At 35.8% G+C, this 11521-nt stretch overlaps 1 long non-coding RNA gene across 9 annotated transcripts; it reads left to right on the forward strand.

The window, feature by feature from the left end:
- On the forward strand, window positions 1–9025 carry LOC110815358 (uncharacterized). Of its 9 annotated transcripts, XR_015821583.1 has the most exons (6): window positions 1–227; window positions 4946–5301; window positions 5379–5938; window positions 6025–7511; window positions 7744–7840; window positions 8805–9025. It is a non-coding gene; the product is annotated as an uncharacterized LOC110815358 (long non-coding RNA). The 9 variants fall into 9 exon arrangements; XR_015821582.1 differs by having other exon boundaries at window positions 6025–7840; XR_015821587.1 differs by lacking the exons at window positions 7744–7840; window positions 8805–9025 and adding an exon at window positions 2053–2135 and having other exon boundaries at window positions 5–227; window positions 6025–6214.
- Window positions 9026–11521: the final 2496 nt, after the last annotated feature.

Here is an 11521-nt window from a genome sequence, read left to right on the forward strand (position 1 = left end):
TAACTCTCTTTCTGGTAAAGGAGAGGATTGCTGCCACGCAAGAGAGAGAGAGGGGGAGAGAGAGAGACGATAGAAGAGTGAAAGGGAGAGAGAAAAAATAACTTCTCATTTCGGGGAACAGAAGAAGAGGATAGGCGAAACAACGAGGGAGAGCAAACTTAGAAGGAGGCCATGCGAGGAGAGGGTGAGTGAAATGCGGGGCGATAATACCATCGTTCCGAAACAAGGTAAGTCTAATTTTCCTTTCACAACACTGAATTAGCATACTGAATTAGCATCGTGTTGGAATTATGAGCTTGGTATTGAGTCGGTTCGAAAATGTTAGAAAGGGGACTCAATATAGAAATTTGAGAGGATAAACAGTTGGAGAGTGAGGATGACTGAAGCAATTACAAAGGGTCAGATCTGGGGTTTTCTCGGTGGAAAATTAGTGAAGCCTTGAGCGAAAGAAAGTAAAGGGGAAAGATGGAAGGGGTTAGAGACAGAATGGGACTAGAGATTAAATGGAGAAAAAAGTCGAGCAAACCGGGACGAGTCTCAATACGTGAGTGGAAGCAGAGATGCGACAGAATTTCCTAGGAATTTTACTGCATAGGAACATAGTATAGAATGAAGTTGAGGTTTGTGTTCTAGGGGGAGAAGTTGATGCCCGAGGGCTTCATTAAAAACTTATGTGTTTAGGGTTTATTTATATTCGTATAAATATATTTGTGCATTGCTGTGTTTTCCATTGGAGAAGTAAATGACATTATACTATGGCCCTTCTGCATAGGGTCAAGGGACAGAAGCCTCAACAGTTTGGCATGCTTGATTTTATTGTGTATCGTTGACTTTGAATATTTCATGAGATATCGGATATTTATAATCGAAATGGGATCCTTTGGGATCGTTGTGGGATTTTTGAAAATTTATATTGTGTGATTAATGTGAATATTGTCAGTTCTTGTGAAGAGTGATTCTGTGAATGACTTTGGCCCTTCTGCATAGGGTCCAGGGGTTGATGCCCGGATCTTGCTATTGGCATATTATATGCCATTAGAATGGTATGATTATGGTGATATTTGTTGTTCCTGTGAACCAGAATTGAGAAGAGGTGTGTTTTATTAAGGCCTAGCTGCTGGGCCAAGGGGTTGATGCCCCAGAAACCATTGTTTTAATCTTTATTTCAGTTTACATGTTTTGATTAAATATTGAGAAGTATGGAATTGGTGGGTATGTGAACATTTGAGTGTGGTGTATGAGTTGAATGTTGTAAGTATGCACAGGAGAGTGTTGAGTTGGTTGAGAGCACCATAATTGTGACTGGGAAAGTGAGCAGAAAACTTGGAAAATACATAAGGCGTGGGGTGTTACAGAGTGAGACAGGGAGTTTTTGCAGAGGGACTGGGAAGTTTGAGCTGAAACAAAGGGCTGTAGGATCTGGGAAGGTAAGGAAATACCAAGATTAAAGGAGAGGGTATGAGAAAGTGAGATTAAGCAGAGGGAGAGGCAGAAAGTCTAGAAAGTGTGAAAAATAGGGGAAAGCTGCAGATGTCTGGAAAATGGGATGAAGAAGGGGAGATTTACAGCAAGTATGAATGTGAGATTTGAAAAAAAATGAATAAAAAGTGGGCAAGAAATGTTCTATGACAGATTGGAATATAAATGGGTAGGAAGTGGAGGGCCAAGGGTCAGGGAAAGGGATAAACGGAATAATTAGATGTGGAGGGGGGGGGATAGAAGCCTAGGCTGAATAAATGCATGTATCCTCTAATTTGGTTGTAAACCTTTCTATTTGTTGGTGTGAGAGTCGAATTTTACTTATTGGGCACTGTAGCTCGTGTTGTGGTTATTTATAAACTAGGTTAAACAAGAGCAGAACCAGGAAGTCTAGGAAATATGCCTTTAGATTTAGAGATGCGTCGAGATGTATACTACCATATACTTGACATGCGAGGCTTACTTATGGTATTGAGTTGCTATCATCATACTCAAATACCTGACTTTGAGATGATTATTATTGTATTACGTGTATTACTTTCTGTTGTTTTTTTTTCCTTTCACGTGGTGCAGTATACCTGTAGTGGAGTTTTGAATGTGTAGGGGAAAGTCAGGATGGGTTGAGATGACAGCCAACCCTCATAGTGGATATATAGGTATGTATGCTTCACACATGAAATTGAGTTTCCCTTATGGATCTGCTCATTGTTATGTATCTCTATAAATGGTTAGATAGGGGAATGAGAAAGCTTTTGAATGACACCCTGCCTTTTCATAAGTTATTTGGATTGTGGTTTATTAATACATGGTATGATACTGAGATGGTTTCGCCTTGTTTGTAACCACTTTCAAATACATGATATGGTTTTTTGATTGTTCTTGCGTGGTTCTCCAAACCACCATTTTTTCCATTTTTGCAAACTACCGAATCGGTGGTTTTTGAGTGGTAAAAAATTTTGCTTCCATTTATACCCTCACAATCTTTTCTTAATTCCATATTTATCCTAGATTAACCAAAAAATTAATAGATAGCCATATCCTGTTCTCCTAAAATTTTTTTTCCTCTTCTCCCTGCAAATTTTCTCCTATTTTTCTTGAAAATTTTCTCCTCCTCTCGATTCTCTTGGTTATGCTCTTTGCCCCTTCCTTTCATCTTCGTTCTCCTCAACTCTCCTTTTTCTTTCAATCTTCATTCTCGCAGCCTATCTCACCTCCCATCTTCATTCTGCGAAGAAACACCCAAAATTAAATAGCATCTCACGAGTTCAGGAACAAGGAACCTGATTCATGTTAAAATTATAATCGTTTTGCGAGTTCATTTCTCCATGGAGTTGGGGATTTTAGTTCCTTTCAGCAGGTAACACCATTACTTAATCTGCATCCTCATTTTTCCTTTCTACTTCGGTTTATGCAATGCTGTTTGAGGTGTATTTTCAGAAAGGACTTTCTCACTTTTCAGGATATTAAAACACTCTAAACTTTCAAGAAATGATTCTTTCTTGCTTATGCATCCTAAATAATTTAATATGTCTTGGTTGAAGCTCAAAAAGCTCCAGGCCTTTCTGTTTGTTTACTCAATGGCTGCAATTTTCTAGTCAAAGCAGATTTGAAATTACTACTGGCCTTCACTGGCTAGTGGGGTAATTAAAAATCTCAACTGTTCATTTCATTTGTTTAAAGCTTTAACTGTAGTCTTTTTTAGCATTTAATGGCTTCTCATAAGACAACTCTAAGCAATGTGCTTCTTTATTTATTTATTTATTTATTTTGGGTTTTTGAGGTTAAAAAGTGCTTTTTTTGTACCAATCTTACATTTTTATTTAAAAAAGTTTATGCATTTTATTGAATTGAGTGGATTGTGTAGCATTTTATTGAATTTTCATACTTTTTGTGGTTTTTGATTAAATCTTAACCATATTTGTATATGTTTTCAGATGGATTATAGGAAACATGTAGCTTTTTTATTGGGGTACTTTGTCATGCTTATTACGATTTATGTTTAGAGAAGGAGAATAACTTAGGCTTACTCATGAATTAAAACTAGAGGTTGATAAACTTTGAAATAAGCTTATGAAAAGGTTGGTCTCAAATGAGTTTTGTCAGTACATCGTTAGGATGAGAACTCCAGCCTTTATGAATTTATGTCATTGTTTTGTTATAGATGATGGACTTAGGCCCATTTGTGTAACTGTGGAGGAACTAGTTGCCAAAACATTTTACTTATTAGGAACACAATGAGAGAAATCGAGTCCTGTCTTGACATTTTCGACGATCCGAATAGACGACAAGTCACTATTTTCATAATGTGCTACGATGTATAGTACAAATAGCAGATAAATTTCTTAATCAACTAGATGGATCACAAGTGCCTTCAGAAATAGCCAACAATCCTAGATTCTTTCTATTTTTTAAGGTGAATATATATGTTATTCAATTTATAATTGTTTTTTGTAATGTATAAGTTTAATTAATTTTTAAACTAAGTATAAGTTTAATTAATTAGTGAACAATTATTTTCAAGACTGTGTTGGTGTGATTGATGGAACACATATACGTGTGAAAGTGTCTACAATTGATGCTCCAAGATTTTGTGGGAAAAAGTATTTCCCCACACAAAATGTATTGCCAGCTTGTACATTTAATTTAAATACATCCTAGTTGGGTGAGAGGGGACTGCATCAAATTTAAGAATAATAAAACATGCATTAAACAGACTTGAAGATTCTTTAGTAATTCCTGAAGATCATTAAAATATATTGAATTTTAATATGTAATGTATAAGTTTCAAGAAAATGTTATAATTTAATTTATTCATTGTTTATAGATAAGTTCTACATTTTGGATGTTGGTTTCATGTTGTGGGGTGGATTAACTATCCATATAGGGGAGAATGTTACCATTTGAATGAATACTCAAGAAATCCACCACTCAATACTTGTGAGCTATTTAATATTCGTCATTCTTCTTTACGTAATGCGATTGAACGTACTTTTGGAATTCTTAAGAAATGTTTTCCAATTATTGCAAGGTCTAATGAATCTCATCATCGGCTCAAGGCTCTTAATGGCATTATATTTGTTTGTTGCATTTTGTACAACTATTTACAGGAAGATGATCCAAATTATGAACTTCTTACAGAGGTTGATGAAGAACTTCTAAACATTCTCTTAAGGAACGAAGTCCGTATAATCTTAGGGATAGTAATGAGGAAACAAGAAGAGGAGAAGCTATTAGAGATAACATAGCAATTGATATGCGGGTTGCTTATAATGTTTGATTATTTGTGGACTAATTGTGTTGCCTATGAATTTGTGTTGTTTATGATATTTGTGTGGTTTATAACATGTGTAACATTAATGTTTTAATTGAATACTATAATTTGAAATTTAGTTTGTTGTAATCATATTATATTTCGTTGCCTATTGTTTTTTTAAAAATGATTATATTTGTTGGTGTTATGTTGTAGTGTCTTAGAAAATGACGAAGAGGAACAAATTTGCAGATTGAGGGAGTAACACTGTCCATTGGACAGATTCTATGGATGATACCTTAGTAGATACATTTTACAGTCAACATTTGTTGGGTCGTAAATCTGGTGGGACATTCACTACACAAGCCATTGATTGTATTGTGACAGAAATGAGGAATGCATTTCCAAACACGCGAGTTGATGAAGAGCAAATCCACAAGCACATCAAAAATTTTAAAAAATAATTTTCCAAAAGGTATGACATTTTCAAAAATAGGTTGAGTGGTTTTGCCTGACATCTAGTAACAGAAAAATTTAAAGCAGAAGATGAGGTGTGGCAGCAACTAATAGAGGTAAATCGCCAAGTCTATCACATGTTATTTGTAATATTTTTATACAGTTTCAATATTAACATATTAATTCATCGTAGACTCACTCTGAAGCAGTTGAACTAAAGAACAAACGAGTGCAGAATTACGACAAAACGTTGAAAATGTATAGAAAGGATAGAACTGATGGGGCTGGTTGTGAGACGATATGTACTAATCAAAGGCAGAGGTAGAGGAATGTTAATGAAAATGCAATGAGCATTGAGGAGATTGACTGTATGGTTTCCTAAAATTAAGGTGGTAATTTCAGTTTTGATGGTGTGGATTCTTTGAATGATGCTTCAATGCCTAAAACACCTACTTCACAATTTTAATATAAAGCTCCAAGTTCTTCCAGGTTGAAGAAATCGAAACATTTGCCGGGTATCTTAGAGGATGATTATCTGTCTCAACAAATTGGAATGGTTGCAACTGCACTCAAGGAAATGGCAACAAACACACATGTTCCTATTCTAGCAAGCTAGTTATATGAAGAGGTTGGTCGTTTGGGTTTCGAGGCGGATCAAGAAACACAAGCTTATATAGTTCTTATGGGCAAACCAAACATGGCTATTCCTTTCAAGAATTGCCCTCCTAAACGGTAATTTGTTTCATTCACCAGGTAATGACTTATATTAACTCTCAAGTTCAAAGATAAAATTTTTTTAATTTGTAGTCTTTGATTTTATAATTTCTTTACATTTTCAGATATTGAAACCGGGGCTGTTGTTGCCGAAGTGCAAGACTGTAGTATGAATTTAAGGAAGTTGGAAAAATTATATGTATGTTGCTTCTTTATGTGTTCGATTGGTGTTTATCATAATTAATATATAATTAGTGAAGTAGATGAATTTTATTATTTTAATGGACTAATTTATTATTTAGAGTGATTAATCTATATTGATTTTGTAATTGAAGAAGTTTATCAGATGTTATATTTTTAAAGTTCTTATATTTATGGGATAATGTATTTTTTTAAAAAAAATTAATTAGGTATGTAATGCCCGGAAAGAGGGGGGGAAAAAAAAAAAACGCGCGCCACGTCAGCAGACCCAGTCAGCAGTCCTGGCCAACCAGGACCTACCACGTGGCAAAATCACGTCGACCGGGGACGAGCCACGTTGGCGATCCGCGTGCGCGCGATCAGACGGCCCAGATCAATCGCGCAAACGGACGACCCAGATGCAATCGCACGGACGACCCAGATTAAATAAAAAACGGACGGCCCAGATTAAAACAAAATGAACGGCTGAGATCAAAAGGCAAAAGGGTATAAATAGAACCCCCACACCAGACCACAAAACCCTAGCCGCCTGCCCTCGCTGGAGAAGACGAACCAGAAGCCGGCCGCCGCCGCACCGGGGAGATTTCCGACCGCCGATCGAGGTGAATTTCATACCCCCGACTCGTTTTTCCATGCTGATTTCCCCTGTGGCCAAATCGGAGCTAAAATCCCGACCAAACGGCCGAAAAACACGGCCGAAAGCCAGCGGCGCCGCCGCGCCCCTCCTCGATTTTTGCCTCCGATGAGGCCCTTCCCGGCCTCCGTTTGATGCAATTTTTATATCACATTCGTTTGAGTATTTCACCAAATTGCAAACAAAAATGAGAATAAGAGGAATATACATATATGTTATGTAGTATATATCCATCTATATTGAATTGCGAATACATAAATGATAGAATCATTTCTGATTAGACCAAATAAAATATGGGTCTCCAAAATACCAATAGACATGAAAGATGATAGACAAAAAATGAAACACTTTTCAATATAAGAATCGGTATCTATATCTAATGAATTCAAGGGTTTCGGCATAATAAAAGAAAAAGGGGGAAGGGCATCATAATGAGATGAGATCCCAATCTCAAAGCAAAACAAAAAAAGGGGGGATATGGCGAAATCGGTAGACGCTACGGACTTAATTGGATTGAGCCTTGGTATGGAAACCTACTAAGTGATAACTTTTAAATTCAGAGAAACCCTGGAATTAAAAATGGGCAATCCTGAGCCAAATCCTGTTTTACGAGAACAAACGAAACAAGAGTTCAGAAAGCGAGAAAAGGGGGATAGGTGCAGAGACTCAATGGAAGCTGTTCTAACAACCATTCTTTTCTTTACAGGTTGACCGGAGCCGAATCACCAAAAGACGAACCTCGCCGGAGAGCCGCCGCACCTGAGAGCACCGTCGCCGGTAAGCTTCGGTTTTCCATAATTTTTTGGCCCCCGGAGGGCCGTAGGTTTGTTTATTCACAGAAACCAATGCGAGTGTGGCCGAATTCGGCCGGAAACGGCCAACCCGAGGCGAACCGCCGCCGCAGGCGGCGGCGTCATCGCCGGAGCACGGCGGAGCCGCCGTGCCGGAGTTGCGATATTGGCCGAAAGGGGCCCTGGACCTAATTTGGAATTTTTCGGAACACGTGCAGGTACCAGTAGTGCATTTCAGTTCCTCGGAAAAAATTCAGGAAAAATTGGGGACAGCTTGTAGGCGCACTGTGAAGCCGTGTTCGGACCCCTAAACGAGTAAGGACCCCTCACCCTATTTCCTATCACGGTATTAAAGTTCAATAATGATAAAACAGTAGTTCTTGAATCAACGAATGTGTGAAATTGCTTAAGGTCGCTAATGGAACCCGAGTCTTGTGTGTTTGTTGGTTAACTGTTATTTGATATATTTTACAGTTTTAAATGCAGTATGAGGCCCGATGTTTTCATTTCTTTGTTTGTGTGCATATTTTACTGTTTTATTGATTATGAGTTGGATGACTGAGATACCGATGCTGTATGTTGTCTGTTTGGCATAAACTGCTGTTTGCTTGTTTAAATGTGAATTGATGATGCTGATTGAGGAAAAAGAAAATGAAAGATTGTGTAGATTGATAATGGTATGATGTGCTCAGCCTGACTAGATATCCTGGGAGATGGTGGACGGACCGGGTTCGTAGGGGACCCTACCGGGATTGTGGTCTCTCATCCCGGACGGGGTATGGAGATCTTATGTGTTTTGGCGCCCATACCGGACGGGGTAACGGGATGGTCCGTTTCACCCTCATACCGGACGGGGTATTGAGGTTTACAGTTTTGGCGTCCATACCGGACGGGGTATGAGGACGACATTGGAATCTGATTACAAGTATTAAGGGTAACGGGTAGCGGGACCCCTATGGATCCCCATGGATACTAGTAGGCTGGTGAATGAGGAAAAGTAATTGTGAAATGATTGAATTGCAAAGGCGTGATAAGTATTATGTTACACAGTTTATATGATTTCATGATGATGATAATGTTATTGCTTTCGTATATTGTTTTATGAATTTCACCGAGGTAAGTGAATGGTAAAATGTTTTATTACTGATAAATGAGTTTATTGTAAATTATGCTCCATTGGTCTTTTTGTGTTTTTTACCCACCTTTACCTCCGTGACGGTGAGATATCGTGATGTCCTTACTGGGCTAGTGTAGCTCATTCCTTATTTAATCATTTCAGATCAGGAAGACATTGTTTCCGAGCTCGTTCCGCAAGAAGACGACGAAGGGGACGCCTAAAAACTCCAAAGTCATATTCATAGCTTTACTTTCGAATTTCTCTTTTAGTTAGTTTGATCTTTTATATTTTGAGCACGTTTTTAGTTTTAGTGTAAGGGATGTTAATCGAATTTTGGCTTCGCTTCCGCATTGATATTTTTAATACACATATTTCATTTTAAATTTCTGGAGTCGTTACAAGGTACATATTAAAAAGATGATGTTGATTGAAATTAATAATAATGTATAATAGGAATATACAAAAATAATAGAAATATAAAAAAATTATGAAAATAATAGTTCATATATAAAAATTATTTGTATAATAGAAATGTATAAAAAATAATAAGGATAATATAAATATACAAAAATAATAGGAATAATATGAATATACAATATACAAAAATAATTTTCTTTTTTTCTTTAATTTCTTTTATTTAATTATATATATATATATGCATATATATATATATATGTGTGTAATATTGACACTTGATTTTCTTTTTTATTTTATTTATTTAATTATATATACACACATATATCTATATATATATTTTTGGCGCCTCTATATCTCTTTCTGGATATAAAGTCATATTTTTTAAAATTTATTATTACATAAAATAAAATATGGACAAAATAGGTAATTTGATTAAATATAGAGCTATACAATCCTATCAATCTAAATAAAAATAGTTGGTATTATCATACATTAATACACAATCTTCCCAAATATGGTATAACTTTACCATTACTATACTCTCCCATTACTATATAACATTATATATTAATGAACCATCTTGAAAGTCATCCAAACAGAGAGTTAGGGGTATGGGTTATTACAGTTGGCATTAGACCAACATTCCTAATGCATCCCTTAATTCATGAGGCTTCGAATTATATGAGGATTAGGATTATATAAAGTCTAGGAACTACAAACCTTAAGAAACATTTTAGAGAAGGGTAGGTTAAGAAGTAAAATGTATGTACACTTAAGAGATAGTGATAAGAAGATGGGAGAGTATGACATTTTAAATTCCTAAAGATAGGATATACACGGGGCACAATTCGATAAATATAAGATTTAAGGAATTATGGCTTCACTCCAAGGCCAATTAGAGATGATGAGTAAACAATGACCATAGACACACACAGAGAATCCCAATAGATATTAATGTTGTTATGAGGTATTATTGAAAGGATTGACCCGATAAGACGAAGGAGTAGGAAGTACAACTATGAGTTATAAGTTTTGCCTCGGGACAAAAAGCAAAAATGAGGCAAACCAAATTATAAAGGAGACAATGAGAAGAATTCTTAGATACCTAAATAATCTAGGTGAATCTCTGGAAGAATTCTTTCCCTTAAGTTCACCAGAGATTTGGAAAAACAACTATGAGTTATAAGTTTTGCCTCGGGATAAAAAGCAAAAATGAGGCAAACCAAATTATAAAGGAGATAATGAGAAGAATTCTTAGATACCTAAATAATCTAGGTGAATCTCTAGAAGAATTCTTTCCCCTAAGTTCACCAGAGATTAGGAAGAACAACTATGAGTTATAAGTTCTGCCTCGGGACAAAAAGTGGAAATGAGGCAAACCAAATTATAAAGGAGATGGTGAGAAGAATTCTTAAATACCTAAATAATCTAGGTGAATCTCTAGAGGAATTCTTTCTCCTAAGTTTTCCAGAGATTAGGAAGAAAAGAAATAAATATTTGAACAACTAGTTATACCTTTCGAGCTATTGTACTTTTAACCCCATTAGAGGCCGACCATTCCTCCTAATGATGGTGTTGACTATAATAGATCAAGTGTTACCCAATGACACTCGCTGAGAAGGTAAAAGTATATTTGATCCCGAAATGAAGGTGGAAGTAAGATAAATCCCAATTAAACCATTGTATGGTTATCTAGGGACTCTCAATCATAGAGTTCGCGATTCACAAAATATAGTTATAGGTTAGATTGAAACACCCAAAATGATTTAACTAGAATAGTAAATTTACTAGGATATCAAGCCAATTAGATAAGGTTGATTTGGGACGATATGGAGACTACTTTCTAAAGTTTACCCAATTAATTTTCGACAGCCAGAAACACCATTAATGCATCATACTTTTATTTTGGAGGAGTATAAGCATGAAAGTAATATTGAGGTTACTAAGGAAATTAGGGAGTTGTAATCTCATTTGGTGGAAATAAATTATCCATCCATTAAATGAATAGAGTGACCTTAATTGGATTTCTGCTAGTGTTCAAAAGAAACATTAATCTGTAAACTATTTTAAGAGAGAATAAATTTATGCCTAGGTGAAATTATCTAAGAAATAGATATTGAATTATAGTATTGGAATAATCTTTAGAGAGACTGCAACAAGAAGCACGTAGGATTTAATACCAAGTTACACAAAGACCTTTTTGTTGTTAAAGTCCTTCCGATAAATTATAACTTGAAAACTTGTATGGAGTCAGAACCTTACTATTGATGGATCTTTCTTTTTATATACGAGTATGGAAACAACAAATAATATAATATATATATATATATTTGCTATGGAGAATTTTAAAGTCATTGAAATGATGCTTATGTTTTGGTGGTAATTAAGGTTATATCCACTAGAGACTACGGAAAATACTTTCCAAATTATTCACATACTAATTTCCCAAAAAAAAAAAAATC

This window comes from Carica papaya, chromosome 6 (assembly GCF_054855325.1).
Source record: "Carica papaya isolate Zhongbai chromosome 6, ASM5485532v1, whole genome shotgun sequence".
In the NCBI taxonomy this organism is placed as follows: domain Eukaryota; kingdom Viridiplantae; phylum Streptophyta; class Magnoliopsida; order Brassicales; family Caricaceae; genus Carica; species Carica papaya.